The following is a 15,463-nucleotide window of genomic DNA, read 5'->3' as shown; positions in this document are numbered from 1 at the left end:
GGGAGGGGGGAGCGAGGCACAGTGAGGGGGGGAGGGGACAGAGGCACAGTGAGGGGAGGAGGGGAGAGAGGCACAGTGAGGGGACGGGTGGAGAGAGGCACAGTGAGGGGGGAGAGAGTCACAGTGAGGGGAGGGGCGGAGAGAGGCACAGTGAGGGAGGTTGGAGAGGCACAGTGAGGAGAAGGGAGAGAAGCACAGTGAGGGGAGGGGGGAGAGGCACAGTGAGGGGAGAGAGGCACAGTGAGGGGAGGGGGGAGAGGCACAGTGAGGGGAGGAGGGAGATGCACAGTGAGGGGAGGGGGGAGGAGGCACAGTGAGGGGGGGAGTGAGGCACAGTGAGGGGAGGGGGGAGAGAGGCAAAGTGAGGGGAGCGGGGCACAGTGAGGGGAGGGGAGAGAGGCACAGTGAGGGGAGAGGGGAGAGAGGCACAGTGACGGGAGGGGGGAGGAGGCACAGTGAGGGGGGGAGAGGCACAGTGAGGGGAGTGGGGGAGAGGCACAGTGTGGGGAAGGAGAGGAGAGAGGCACAGTGAGGGAGGTGGGAGAGGCACAGTGAGGGAAGGGGGGGAGAGAGGCACAGTGAGGGGAGGGGGGAGAGAGGCACAGTGAGGGGAGTGGGGGAGAGAGGCACAGTGAGGGGAGGGGGGAGCGAGGCACAGTGAGGGGACGGGGGGACAGAGAGGGGAGGGGAGAGAGGCACAGTGAGGGGAGTGGGGGAGAGGCACAGTGTGGGGGAAGGAGAGGAGAGAGGCACAGTGAGGGGAGGTGGGAGAGGCACAGTGAGGGAAGGGGGGAGAGAGGCACAGTGAGGGGAGGGGGGAGAGAGGCACAGTGAGGGGAGTGGGGGAGAGAGGCACAGTGAGGGGAGGGGGGAGCGAGGCACAGTGAGGGGACGGGGGGACAGAGGCACAGTGAGGGGAGGAGGGGAGAGAGGCACAGTGAGGGGAGGGGGGAGAGAGGCACAGTGAGGTGGGGAGAGAGGCACAGTGAGGGGAGGGGCGGAGAGAGGCACAGTGAGGAGAAGGGAGAGAAGCACAGTGAGGGGAGGGGGGAGAGGCACAGTGAGGGGAGAGGCACAGTGAGGGGAGGGGGGAGAGGCACAGTGAGGGGAGGGGGGAGAGGCACAGTGAGGGGAAGGGGAGAGAGGCACAGTGAGGGGAGGGGGAGAGGCACAGTGAGGGGAGGGGGAGAGGCTGTGCCTATAGTGCCGTCGATGGCGACACGATGGGTGACGACGCCGTCGCCACCGGCAAAAGTTATGTTTCGCCGGGCGGCGGCAGTGCGGGATTCCGGCAATTTCATTTGTTCAAGTGACGTGACGACCCTTGAAAAATCTAATTTTGCCGGCTACCAGTTTCCGCAACGGCGACGTCGCTTTGTCGCCGTAGCGCGCAATATAAGCGCACGCGGCGGCAATGCTTCTGTTTTCGGCCGACGTCGCCAGTACTATATGCGCGGCCTAAGAATGTAGATTAAATATTTGAAAAATTGTGCTAATTATTCTGCTCCATACAAAATGTTCCTAATATTTCACTATACTGAGATAGATCCCTTAATTTCCCAGCGTTCTCGTGTGGTAACGGGGGAAGGGAGCAGCGCTGATTGAGACGACCCTAGGGAGCGATTCATGGTATGTTTATCAATTTAAACTTTTACATCCTCATAACCTTTTATAAAACACAGAACAAATGCAAAGAAAGCTGCAGAATGGCCGGTGTGGGGATCAAACCCACGGCCGCGGCATTATTATCCCCACAACTGCGCTATCCAGCAAGCAAGCAACTGTATGTAGGGAAGGGGGAGAGAGGCACAGTGAGGGAGGAGGAGGGGATAGAGGCACAGTGAGGGAAGGGGGGAGAGAGGCACAGTGAGGGGGGGGAGAGAGGCACAGTGAGGGGGGGGGAGAGAGGCACAGTGAGGGGAGGGCCGCAGAGAGGCACAGTGAGGGGAGGGGAGAGAGGCACAGTGAGGAGAAGGGAGAGAAGCACAGTGAGGGGAGGGGGGAGAGGCACAGTGAGGGGAGAGAGGCACAGTGAGGGGAGGGGGGAGAGGCACAATGAGGGGAGGGGGGAGAGGCACAATGAGGGGAGGGGGGAGAGGCACAGTGAGGGGAAGGGAGAGAGGCACAGTGAGGGGAAGGGGAGAGAGGCGCAGTGAGGTGAGGGGAGGGGGAGAGGCACAGTGAGGGGAGAGGGGCACAGTGAGGGGAGGGGGGAGAGAGGCACAGTGAGGGGGGAGAGAGGCACAGTGAGGGGGGGGAGAGAGGCACAGTGAGGGGAGGGGGGAGAGAGGCACAGTGAGGGGAGGGGGGAGAGAGGCACAGTGAGGGGAGGGGGGAGAGAGGCACAGTGAGGGGAGGGGGGGAGAGAGGCACAGTGAGGGGAGTGGGGGAGAGAGGCACAGTGAGGGGAGGGGAGAGAGGCACAGTGAGGGGAGTTGGGGAGAGAGGCACAGTGAGGGGAGAGGGGAGAGAGGCACAGTGAGGGGAGGGGGGAGGAGGCACAGTGAGGGGGGAGAGAGGCACAGTGAGGGGAGGGGGGAGAGAGGCAAAGTGAGGGGAGCGGGGCACAGTGAGGGGAGGGGAGAGGCACAGTGAGGGGAGTGGGGGGAGAGAGGCACAGTGAGGGGAAGGAGGGGAGAGAGGCACAGTGAGGGGAGGGGGGAGAGGCACAGTGAGGGGAGAGGCACAGTGAGGGGAGGGGGAGAGAGGCACAGTGAGGGGAGGGGGGAGAGAGGCACAGTGAGGGGAGGGGGAGAGAGGCACAGTGAGGGGAGTGGGGGGAGAGAGGCACAGTGAGGGGAGGGGGGAGCAAGGCACAGTGAGGGGATGGGGACAGAGGCACAGTGAGGGGAGGAGGGGAGAGAGGCACAGTGAGGGGAGGGGGGAGAGAGGCACAGTGAGGGGAGGGCCGGAGAGAGGCACAGTGAGGGGAGAGAGGCACAGTGAGGAGAAGGGAGAGAAGCACAGTGAGGGGAGGGGGAGAGGCACAGTGAGGGGGGAGAGGCACAGTGAGGGGAGGGGAGAGAGGCACAGTGAGGGGAGGGGGGAGAGGCACAGTGAGGGGAGGGGGAGAGGCACAGTGAGGGGAGGGGGGAGAGGCACAGTGAGGGGAAGGGAGAGGCACAGTGAGGGGAAGGGGAGAGAGGCACAGTGAGGGGAGGGGAGGGGGAGAGGCACAGTGAGGGGAGAGAGGCACAGTGAGGGGGGGGGGGGAGAGGCACAGTGAGGGGAGGGGGAGAGGCACAGTGAGGGGAGAGAGGCACAGTGAGGGGGGGGGAGAGACACAGTGAGGGGAGGGGGGAGAGAGGCACAGTGAGGGGAGTGGGGGGAGAGAGGCACAGTGAGGGGAGTGGGGGAGAGAGGCACAGTGAGGGGAGGGGAAAGAGGCACAGTGAGGGGAGTGGGGGAGAGAGGCACAGTGAGGGGAGGGGGGAGGAGGCACAGTGAGGGGGGAGAGAGGCACAGTGAGGGGAGGGGGGAGAGAGGCACAGTGAGGGGGGGAGAGAGGCAAAGTGAGGGGAGCGGGGCACAGTGATTGGAGAGGGGAGAGAGGCACAGTGAGGGGAGAGGGGAGAGAGGCACAGTGAGGGGAGGGGGGAGGAGGCACAGTGAGGGGGGGAGAGAGGCACAGTGAGGGGAGGGGGGAGAGAGGCACAGTGAGGGGGGGAGAGAGGCAAAGTGAGGGGAGCGGGGCACAGTGAGGGGAGGGGAGAGAGGCACAGTGAGGGGAGTGGGGGAGAGGCACAGTGTGGGGAAGGAGGGGAGAGAGGCACAGTGAGGGAAGGGGGGAGAGAGGCACAGTGAGGGGAGTGGGGGAGAGAGGCACAGTGAGGGGAGTGGGGGAGAGAGGCACAGTGAGGGGAGGGGGGAGCGAGGCACAGTGAGGGGACGGGGGGACAGAGGCACAGTGAGGGGAGGAGGGGAGAGAGGCACAGTGAGGGGAGGGGGGAGAGAGGCACAGTGAGGTGGGGAGAGAGGCACAGTGAGGGGAGGGGCGGAGAGAGGCACAGTGAGGAGAAGGGAGAGAAGCACAGTGAGGGGAGGGGGGAGAGGCACAGTGAGGGGAGAGGCACAGTGAGGGGAGGGGGGAGAGGCACAGTGAGGGGAGGGGGGGAGAGGCACAGTGAGGGGAAGGGGAGAGAGGCACAGTGAGGGGAGGGGGAGAGGCACAGTGAGGGGAGGGGGGAGAGGCACAGTGAGGGGAGGGGGAGAGGCACAGTGAGGGGAGAGAGGCACAGTGAGGGGAGAGAGGCACAGTGAGGGGAGGGAGAGAGGCACAGTGAGGGGAGGGGGGAGAGGCACAGTGAGGGGAAGGGGAGAGAGGCACAGTGAGGGGAGGGGGAGAGGCACAGTGAGGGAGGGGGAGAGGCACAGTGAGGGGAGGGGGAGAGGCACAGTGAGGGGAGAGAGGCACAGTGAGGGGAGAGAGGCACAGTGAGGGGAGGGAGAGAGGCACAGTGAGGGGAGGGAGAGAGGCACAGTGAGGGGAGGGGGGAGAGGCACAGTGAGGGGAGGGAGAGAGGCACAGTGAGGGGAGGGAGAGATGCACAGTGAGGGGAGGGGGAGAGTGAGGAAAGGGGGGAGAGGCACAGTGAGGGAATGGGGAGAGAGAGGCACAGTGAGGGGAGGGGGGAGGAATGCACAATGAGGAGGGGGAGAAGCACGGGGAGGGGAGAGGCACAGGGAGAGGGGAGCGAGGCACAGTGAGGGGAGAGGGGAGAGAGGCACAGTGAGGGGGAGAGAGGCACAGTGAAAGGAGGGGAGAGTGAGGAAAGGGGGAGAGGCACAGTGAGGGGAGGGGGAGAGAGGCACAGTGAGGGATGGAGGAGAGAGAGAGGCTCAGTGAGGGAAGGGAGGAGAGAGGCTCAGTGAGGGAAGGGAGGAGAGAGGCACAGTGAGGGAAGGAGGAGAGAGGCACAGTGAGGGAAGGAGGAAAGGCACAGTGAGGGGAGGGGGGAGAGGCACAGTGAGGGGGGGAGAGGCACAGTGAGGGGAGGGGGGTGAGAGGCACAGTGAGGGGAGGGGGTGAGGGGAGGGGGGTGAGGGGAGGGAGGAGAGAGGCACAGTGAGGGAAGGGAGGAGAGAGGCACAGTGAGGGGGGGATAGAGGCACAGTGAGGGTGGGATAGAGGCACAGTGAGGGTGGGATAGAGGCACAGTGAGGGGGGGATAGAGGCACAGTCAGGGGGGGATAGAGGCACAGTCAGGGGAAGGGGTGAGAGGCACAGTGAGGGGAGGGAGGAGAGAGGCACAGTGAGGGGAGGGGGAGAGAGGCGCAGCAAGGGGAGGGGGAGAGGCACAGTGAGGGGAGTGGGGGAAGGGGGTATAGAGGCAGTGAGGGGAGGGGAGAGAGGCGCCAGTGAGGGGAGGGGGAAGAGGTGCGCAGTAAGGGGAGGGGGAAAAAGAGGCACAGTGAGGGGAGGGGGAGAGGGATGGGAGAGGCACAGTGAGGGGACGGGGGGAGGCACAGTGAGGGGACGGGGGGAGGCACAGTGAGGGCGGAGAGGCACAGTGAGGCGAGCGGGAGAGGCACAGTGATGGGAGAGAGAAGCACAGTGATGGGAGAGAGAGGCACAGTGATGGGAGAGAGAGGCACAGTGATGGGGAGAGAGAGGCACAGTGAGGGGGAGAGAGGCACAGTAAGGGAGAGAAGAAATGATTAAGGCTGTTCTATAGTGCCGTCGATGGCGACACGACGGGTGACGACGCCGTCGCCACCGGCAAAAGTTATGTTTCGCCGGGCGGCGGCAGTGCGGGATTCCGGCAATTTGATTTGTTCAAGTGACGTGACGTGACGGCCCTTGAAAAATCTAATTTTGCTGGCTACCAGTTTCCGCAACGGCGACGTCGCTTTGTCGCCGTAGCGGGCACTATAAGTGCACGTGGCGGCAATGCTTCTGTTTTCGGGCGACGTCGACAGTACTATATGCGCGGCCTAAGAATGTAGATTAAATATTTGAAAAATTGTGCTTATGATGGGCTTTATTTTCCTGTTATTTTCCCTGTGCTAATTATTCTGCTCCATACAAAATGTTCCCTAATATTTCACTATACTGAGATAAATCCCTTAATTTCCCAGCGTTCTCGTGTGGTAACGGGGGAAGGGAGCAGCGCTGATTGAGACGACTCTAGGGAGCGATTCATGGTATGTTTATCAATTTAAACTTTTACATCCTCGTAACCTTTTATAAAACACAGAACAAATGCAAAGAAAGCTGCAGAATGGCCGGTGTGGGGATCAAACCCACGGCCGCGGCATTATTATCCCCACAACTGCGCTATCCAGCAAGCAACTGTATGTAGCAAGCGAGTCAGCGCAGGAGCTGCGGGAAAGTGTTTTACTCATCACTTAGTGCGTCCCTAGTATAGAACGGCTGGCTAACCACAGCCATATATAAGTGCCACGCGCGCACGCCGGAGCAAGCGCGCCCACTATATTACGTGCCGTAGTGTATATTTACAGACAGAAAGGAACAAATAACGTTTCCGGGCGGCAGCCCTTCCGTCTGATCGCCCCTCAGTGTTACACAAATATAACAGACAGACATTTATGTAACACTGACATTCGCCCCCACCCACTTGGCGCCAAAACGCCATTAAGCAGACCCCGTTCCAGGTGTGTGGAGGTCTCAAATTAGCCGGTAAGACCACGCGTGTCTGGTTGCCGGTGCTTCCGGGTTGTGACATCACGTGTCACGGCAAGGTCTGCCCCTCATAACGAGCGTCGTTGCCACGGGACCACAGGTGTATCATGCTTGTTACCATGGCAACAAAGGACGCTAGCGCACATTTATATATACAATGTAGCAAACATTTAAAAGCCCATAATGAGAAATATAAGAACTGGAACCAAACTACTAGTGAAGAAGCTGGTTAAGGGATAAGAACTGAATAAACTGTGTGTGTGTGTGTGTGTGTGTGTGTGTGTGTGTGTGTGTGTGTGTGTGTGTGTGTGTGTGTGTGTGTGTGTGTGTGTGTGTGGACCCGGCGTTGCACGTGAGCTAAATTTCCAGCTATGAGGGGGGGGGGGGGCAGTGGAGAGGAGGGGGGGACGGACAGTGGACAGGAGGGGGGAGCGGGAGAGGCACAGTGATGGGGAGAGAGAGGCTCAGTGAGGGGGAGAGAGGCATAGTGATGGGGAGAGAGAGGCTCAGTGAGGGGGAGAGAGGCTCAGTAAGGGAGAGAAAAAATGATTAAGGCTGTGCCTATAGTGCCGTCGATGGCGACACGACGGGTGACGACGCCGTCGCCACCGGCGAAAGATATGTTTCGCCGGGCGGTGGCAGTGCGGGATTCCGGCAATTTGATTTGTTCAAGTGACGTGACGTGACGGCCCTTGAAAAATCTAATTTTGCCGGCTACCAGTTTCCGCAACGGCGATGTCGCTTTGTCGCCGTAGCGGGCACTATAAGTGCACGCGGCGGCAATGCTTCTGTTTTCGGGCGACGTCGCCAGTACTACAGTATATGCGTGGCCTAAGAATGTAGATTAAATATTTGAAAAATTGTGCTTATGATGGGCTTTATTTTCCTGTTATTTTCCCTGTGCTAATTATTCTGCTCCATACAAAATGTTCCTAATATTTCACTATACTGAGATAAATCCCTTAATTTCCCAGCGTTCTCGTGTGGTAACGGGGGAAGGGAGCAGCGCTGATTGAGACGACCCTAGGGAGCGATTCATGGTATGTTTATCAATTTTAACTTTTACATCCTCATAATCTTTTATAAAACACAGAACAAATGCAAAGAAAGCTGCAGAATGGCCGGTGTGGGGATCAAACCCACGGCCGCGGCATTATTATCCCCACAACTGCGCTATCCAGCAAGCAAGCAACTGTATGTAGCAAGCGAGTCAGCACAGGAGCTGCGGGAAAGTATTTTACTCATCACTTAGGCTGCGGCCACGCTAGCGCTGAGCGTGCTGACCGCGCTGTGCTTGCCGAGTTTAGTTTTCACCCAGGCTTTAAAAAAAAGAAAATGGATAGAAGTGCGGCGCAACTGCGCATGTCCAATGAAAGGCTCCCGGATGACTAGTTCAACATAACTTTATTTGACACACACCAGGGCTACACCAGCATCTCCCCCTCAACGCGTTTCACCCTTACGCAGAGGGCTTCGTCTTGGAGTGGGGAGAAGTGGTGACAGCCTCTTAAATACCTAAAAGCCCGCGAAAGCGGCATTAAAACTTTAACCCCTTCAGTGCTATATGCCTGTTAGCTAATATCATGCTATTTAAAGTATTTAATGTCTGTGCAGCTCACTATAAGCATATTATATGCACAGAGAGCATCTAAATTATATATTCAGACATACACAGTAGCAAAATGATAAGACTATTTGGCAGCACATTCCAGGTATATGAATAAACATAAAAAGCTGTTGCAAACACTGCAAGTGGAATATACTCAACACTAGATTCACAATAACCCAAGTTATATACCGATTAGTCAGTCATACATATAGGGGCTTCCTAATGCTTTATTTAGACATATTTGTGACTTATAGACCAGTGAATCAAGGGAAGGTAGGTGGGAAAGGGAGAGAAACAAGGGTAAAAGGGGGGGGGGGGAGAGAAGGGGGGGAAAAGAGGAGGGGGGGAAAAGAGGAGGGGGGGGAGGTATGGAAGGGGGGGGGTGAGAAGTGTGAGGGAGGGAAAGAGAGGGGGGGGGGGGAAGGAGGGGGGAGGGGGGGGGGGAAAGGCTAAGGGAGGGACAGTGCAGAGAATAAATCAGAAATACACAATAGACGTTCTGTTCTAAAGAAGACCATAATATGTACATATCTGCATTCCACGTATAACACTCTTATATATCTCTTAAAGAAAACATCGTAGATCCCAATCCACATTAAGTCCACTGGGTTGTAATGTGTTTAATGTGTGGATCCAGTGCGCCTCCCTTTGGTGTAGGAGCTTGATTCTATCCCCTCCCCGAGGGGGGAGGACTACATGTTCTATAGCGCAACAACTGAAATTGTCCACAGAACCCAATGGACAGTTGTTAAAGTGGATTGGGACCGGATGTGTCATGTCTGAATTCTTGATGAGCCTTAAGTGTTCTAGAATGCGAATTTTTAAGGCTCTACTGGTAAGCCCCACATACTGTTTTTTACATCAGCATTATAACAAGTATATGACATAATTGGTCTGACATGACATAAAGGTTTTTATCTGATATTTCCGTGTTTCAAGTTTATCAGTGAAATGTTTAACTTTCTTCATTTTGGGACAAATCTTACAGTGCCCACATTTAAATGATCCAATCAATTTTGGAAAGAAAGACAGTTTATTCTGGTTAGTATTAGTAGTTTTCAGCAAACTGGGTGACAGAAGATTCCCTAGCGTAGCTGCTCTACGGAACACTATTTTGGGTCCCACACATGCCATTTTATTTAGTAAAGGGTCTAGTGAAAGTGTGGCCCAATGTTTGCGTATGATGGTTTTAATTGAGTTTGCTTGTTCGCTATAGTTTGTAATAAAGAATGGCGCTTCTGTGTTCTCGGCCTGTGTATCTATCTGGGTACTGTTGGCTGCTATGTTGGTGAGGGTATTCCTATCCATATTCAGTGCATGCTGATATGCCTGATCAAGGTCTGCACCATCGTATCCCCTCGACAGGAACCTCCTCCTCATCTCTTTCGCCCTGTGGATAAAGGCCTCCAATGTGGAGCAGTTACGGCGTAATCGCAGGAACTGCCCCTTTGGAATGTCCTTAACCAGAGGGCGTGCGTGACAACTGTTATAATGAAGTAATGAGTTCCTGGCATTCTCCTTTCTATAGATGTCTGATTGAATATTATACTCCATATCCACATATAAATTTAAATCTAGAAAGTAAATGTGGTTTTTATTATATGTGTGAGTAAATTTCAAGTTGAGAGTATTGTCTGCCAGGTATTCAAAGAACCTCAAAAGGTCTTCCTCCCACCACTCCAGATCAAAATCAGGTCGTCAATGTAGCGTTTGTAAAACACCACATGACGCCTGAAGGGATTGGAATCTCCAAACACGTGGGACATCTCCCACCAACCCATGAACAAGTTGGCGTAGGAGGGGGCAAAGGATGTCCCCATAGCTGTCCCACGTGTTTGGAGATAATACTGCTGGTCAAAGAAAAAATAATTGTGCGTAAGTGAAAATCTAATACTGTCAAGAATAAAAACTATGTGTGCTGGCGAAAGAGTGGAAAAAAAAGAGACTTTGAAGCGCGCTCAACTTGCCCGCAGCACTCCCCGCGTGAGCTTGCGAAATAGCCAGGACACCCGGCGCTCCTGCTTGGGGAGCTGGTGACGTCACTGCTCTGCTCATACACACACACAAACGCACACACACATACACACACACACAAGCACACACACACGCACACGCACACACACACGCACACGCACACACACATATATATATATATATATATATATATATATATACAGTGTTCGACAATCCTATACATTTACACGCCCGGGGCGGGTGGATTTAACCCCTGGGCGAGTAAATATTGGCCCAAGCAGCACACGTGTTTATTTTTTTAAATTTCCCTGCTCACGCTGAAATTTTCCCGCTCTAGCTGCCTGAAACAAAAAAAAAAAAACAAAACTCCCCCTACCTGACTGCTGATTGGCGCGCGCTCCCAGGCTTTGTGGGCGCGCAGCCAGGCTCTATATGAGCCGGCCCCCAACGAATGCCCATTTTTTCTGGCCGGAGATCTGTTGGAGAGTACGAGCGTAAGTACTCTCCAATCCTCCATCCCCTCTGCTCCTTCCCTGCCTCCTGCAGTTCCCCCTTTCTCCCCCCAACCCCCGATACCCGCGCGTGGCTGGATATGGTAGCGTGGGTGTTCCCCCTTCTCTCCCCGGCCCCCGCTTACCCCGGCTTCCCGCGCGGGGCAGAGGTTTCTCCCCCCCCCCCCCCCCCGGCCTCCCCCGATCCCTGGGTGATGGTAGTGGGTGTTCCCCGGCTTCCCGCGATACCCGCGCGGGGCTGGTGATGGTAGTGGGGATGTTCCCCGCGATACCCTTGGGGGGCGGGTGATGGTAGTGAGGGGCTTCCCCACTTACCCCGGCTTCCCGCGATACCCTTGGGGGGCGGGTGATGGTAGTGGGGGTGTTCCCCGCTTACCCCGGCTTCACGCGCCGCTTCGCCTGATCCCCGCACGGGGCTGGAGATGGTAGCGGGGGTTTTCCCCCCTTACCTACTTTGTCTCCGCTTCTCCACTGTCCCGTGGCTGTCCGCGCAGGGCGGGAGATGGTCGCGGGGGGGGGGTGGGGAGCGAGCGGGTCAGTGGTGGTGCTCGGTCGTGCGGCCTTTCCTCTTCTACCCCCTGTCGTGTGTGTGTGTGTGTGTGTGTGTGTGTGTGCATGCATGGGAGAGTGTGTGTATGTGTGTGCATGCATGCATGGGAGAGTGTGTGTGTGTGTGTGTCACCCCAGTCAGTCACCCCGTCACGGAGGTTATTTGGACTGGGGCGCTCCCTAAATTTTGTGGCTTAAAAAGTTGTTGTAACGCCTTACTCTGTTAAAAAATGATAAAATATAAAATATGATTTTGGTGTTTGTGGTGCAAAAGGGTGTGTAGAAAAACATATACTGGCCCTTTTAGTTGATTTTGTGGTTGCTGCTTGACCTTGGAGAAGGGAATCCCGTGTCCTTCTCAGCGTGGCAGTAGTGGTGTGAAGATGGTCAGCGCGAACCTCGTGGACCTCACGGATATAGTGAATCCGGATGCAGTATTAAGACAAGAATAAAAGAATAAAACACGATATTAGTGTATCATGTCCACATTGGGGGATTGGGGGGAAAAAAAGGGGAGGGGGGGAGTGGGAAGGGGGAGTAGGGGGGTGGGGTAGGAGTGGACGGTGGTGGGATGGATGGTGGGTTCCCACTAACTAATCACAGAATACATAGAATATATGGATCCAGTGACTCACACGGGCTTGTGTGGTGTCTCTCCCTCAACGCTGACTGGTGTGGGTAAATACAGACTCATATACTGGAGTCTCAGATATACATTAAACTCACACGGCCTGATGTGAGTCCTTGCCCTCAGAGGGTAATGTCCTGTATGGATGGTGTCCTGTTGTTTCAGCAGAGTTGTCCCCCGATGGGTGTGGTGTGTGAGTGTCTCCTCTCCCCGTATCCCAAATGACCAAAAAGCAATGTGCAAACCAAAAGTCAAAATGAATTAAAAGGTCTTTAATGGGTTAACAGTGAAGACATGTGCATACACTATGCATACATGTTGTGGTGCTTAAAAGGTATAAAACAATATATGACACGATAACACAATGAACTAAACAGTATGTGATGTACTGAAGCAAACACAAAAAAGGACTCTCACACTAAACGAATATACAAAATCACTTGCCCAGCATCATCCGCTCAGAGCACTCCTGCACGATCTCCTCCTCCGTTTTTTGCTCCAACTGGCGCGTCCGGCAGCGGAACCGGAAAGGGGGATCTGAACCGGATGTCCTGCAGTGTGCTGGGTCCCTCTGTCAATGAGCTCCGGCAGGGAACTACGCGTTTCGCAATAAGCTTCGTCAGGTTCCTGCCGGATGCTCATTGTGTGCTGCATTTATAGGTGCCCCCATTAGTTTAATTGGAGAAACACCTGGATTAAGGGCATGGTTTAAATTTAGACGGTTATATCTCTTTATAGGAGCTACCTTTGGTAGCCCCTAATGTCAGGGATAGTGAGATGTGCCTGTAAATATAAATAATGGGTTAGATAAGCATATATTAAAATTAGATAAGCATATATTAAAATAAATCAATACATTATAAAAACTACATTTTAAAAAATACTTAGAGATGATCATTGTATTTGTCCTTAGAAGCATTTTAAGTTTAATAAAAAACGGTGGAAATTGGAATTTGATTGGGGTATTTGTGTGATTTGGAATCTTTTAGTTCCTCCGTGTGCAGTATTTTTAAAACCATTCTCTGTTGGTTAAAATCTTTACATATGTAATACAATAGTGCCACCATGTGGCTGGATGTGAAAATTACCTCAACACTGTCATAACCTAATGGTAAAAGTTAAGCAATCTTGGTAGTGTGGCACACATCCCTTTAAAGTAACTTAAAAATGTGCCAGAGTGTATTACAGCAAAAAATATATTTATGTGACAAAAGTTATAACGAATTACATATTTGACGGAAAAAATATAATATTATTATTATCAAGATGGTTAAAAAACCTTACTGTTTATAGCCACTACATCTGACATAAGGGTAGAACAACCTAGGCACCCAAAATCTTGGTTTCCTCATTCAGCTATCTAAAATGTACCACTCAATATCTCCGTGTTAGTTAAAAGATATTTCAAATGCTGCCACCAAGTGGCCGCATATCGAAATTGCTACTTCAAAACCCTAATATTATCTCTACCACACTGTGGATAGTGCGGTATTCAGTTAAGTGTAGAGTCATTGTTTAAAATATATTGCAAAAGTATATTCCAGCGGATGACGAGAGTATATCAAATATGCATGAGCATGGGTTTACACAGACAATTGATATTAGAAAAATACTTGTATAGGTGATTTCGACGCGGAGCTCTCATGTGGTGAAAAAGTTCAAAATGTTCAAAACGTATAGTCCAGATTCTTCATAACTCCTTTCTAACTTCAATTCATGTTGCAGAGGTTGTCGCAATGGTATGCATCATTTCTGGTCCTCAAGGGTTGGTTCGAGGTAGATTCATATTTGGGACGTGCGCCCTATTGGAGATTGGAGAGGAAGTGGATCAGTGTGTGTTAAAACAAAGAGGTAGATGTAAATGAAATTTAATAAAATAAAATAGTAGATGTTATAGAATAGTAGATGTTTATAAAATATTAAAAAATAAAAGTTGTTTAAAAATTGTTTAAAAATGGGGGATTTGGAGCAGATTGATGGGTGTTCAGAGAAAGGCTGCAATGTCTATCTCTACATTGAGGCCTGTGGGTACCAGGCTTTTCAATTTGTAGATCCAAAACGTTTCTTTTCTTGATAGAGATGTCAGTCTGTCGCCTCCCCTCCAATGTGGGGGGACTACTTCAATGCCCCTAAATTCAAGGCCCGACGGATCTCCTTGGTGATGTAGTGCGAAATGCTTAGAGACACTATGTGTCATTAGTTTCCGTCTGATATTCCCTAGGTGTTCCAAAATACGCACCCGCAGGGGTCGACTGGTGCGCCCTACATATTAGAGTCCACAGGGGCAGTTTAAAAGGTAGACTACGAATTCTGATTTGCAATTAATGAAGCTGCCGGTTTTGAACTGTTCTCCTGTTGTATTAGAGCTGAACTGAATTTTTTCCTTACTTCCCTGTTTGCATGCTTTGCATGTATTACATCTATGGAAACCTTTGGCTGTTTGTAGCCAGTTTGAGTCCTGGCCTGTTGTTCTATTCTCCATTCTAAAGAGGCTTGGTGCTAACTTTCTTTAGATATTATCTGCCCTTTTATAGATGACTTTCGGTTTTTCTGGGAGGTACTCTTTCAGGGTGGGGTCTCCCTGTCGGAGATGCCAGTGTTTATTCAGGATCTGTTGTATGCTTCCTGCATCCTGACTAAACTGTGTTAAGAAAGCGATGCTGAACTCTTCTTTGGGCTTAGGTGGATTAGTTTTAAGGATTTCACTACGTTCGAGCTCCCCTACTTTTCTCTTATTGCTATATCCATCTTATCGTTATCATAGTTTTTAGCAATGAAACGCTTCTTAAGAATATTGGATTGTTCCCTATAAATATGGTCATCGCTACAGTTTCTCCTAATTCGACGAAACTGTCCTGGGGGTATGTTCTTTAACCATTTTTTGTGGTGGCAGCTGGTGTTAAGTAGGTAGTTGTTACAGTCCACTTTTTTGAAGAAAGTTTTAGTCTTTAGTTTGGTGTCTTCTATGTAAATAGTAAGGTCTAAGAAGTCTACCGTGTTATTTCCTATGCAAGTTGTAAAAGCCAAGTTCCTCTCATTAGTATTAATATAGTTTAAGAAATGGTTCAAGTTTTCACTACTACCTTTCCAGATGAAAAACACATCATCGATGTATCTTCGCCATAGCACGAGATCCGCACCAAATTCATGCTCTGACCAGATGGTATCGGTCTCCCAATTGTCCATGAACAGATTGGCATAACTTGGTGCGAATTTCGTACCCATCGCTGTGCCACATTTTTGTAGGAAATATGTTCCATCAAATTTAAAAAGGTTATGCTTCAGAATAAAATTGATACTTTCTAAAATGAAGCGTCTTTGTTCTATTTTAACAGTTGGGTCTTTTGTTAATGTCCTATTGATGGCTTCAATTCCATCGTCGTGTTTTATGGATGTGTATAATGAAGTTACATCACAAGTGCAGATTTTGTAGTCATCTTGCCAAATTACCTGTTCTAATACATTAAGAATTTGCGTGGTATCTCTTAGATAGGACCGCATCTCCGCAACATATGGTTGTAGAAAACCATCTATATATTCCGATAGTC

The 15,463-nt window shown here is 52.4% G+C and overlaps 1 long non-coding RNA gene across 1 annotated transcript; it reads right to left on the bottom strand.

The window, feature by feature from the left end:
* Positions 1–12,166: 12,166 nt before the first annotated feature.
* On the bottom strand, positions 12,167–14,417 carry LOC142477618 (uncharacterized). Its single transcript, XR_012792546.1, has 2 exons — positions 13,529–14,417; positions 12,167–12,698 (listed from the first exon to the last, which is right to left on the bottom strand). It is a non-coding gene; the product is annotated as an uncharacterized LOC142477618 (long non-coding RNA).
* Positions 14,418–15,463: the final 1,046 nt, after the last annotated feature.

Source organism: Ascaphus truei, unplaced genomic scaffold (genome assembly GCF_040206685.1).
Source record: "Ascaphus truei isolate aAscTru1 unplaced genomic scaffold, aAscTru1.hap1 HAP1_SCAFFOLD_2204, whole genome shotgun sequence".
NCBI lineage: Eukaryota > Metazoa > Chordata > Amphibia > Anura > Ascaphidae > Ascaphus > Ascaphus truei.
The sequence above is the reverse complement of the archived record's forward strand: the minus strand, read 5'-3'. Positions and strand labels throughout refer to the sequence as shown.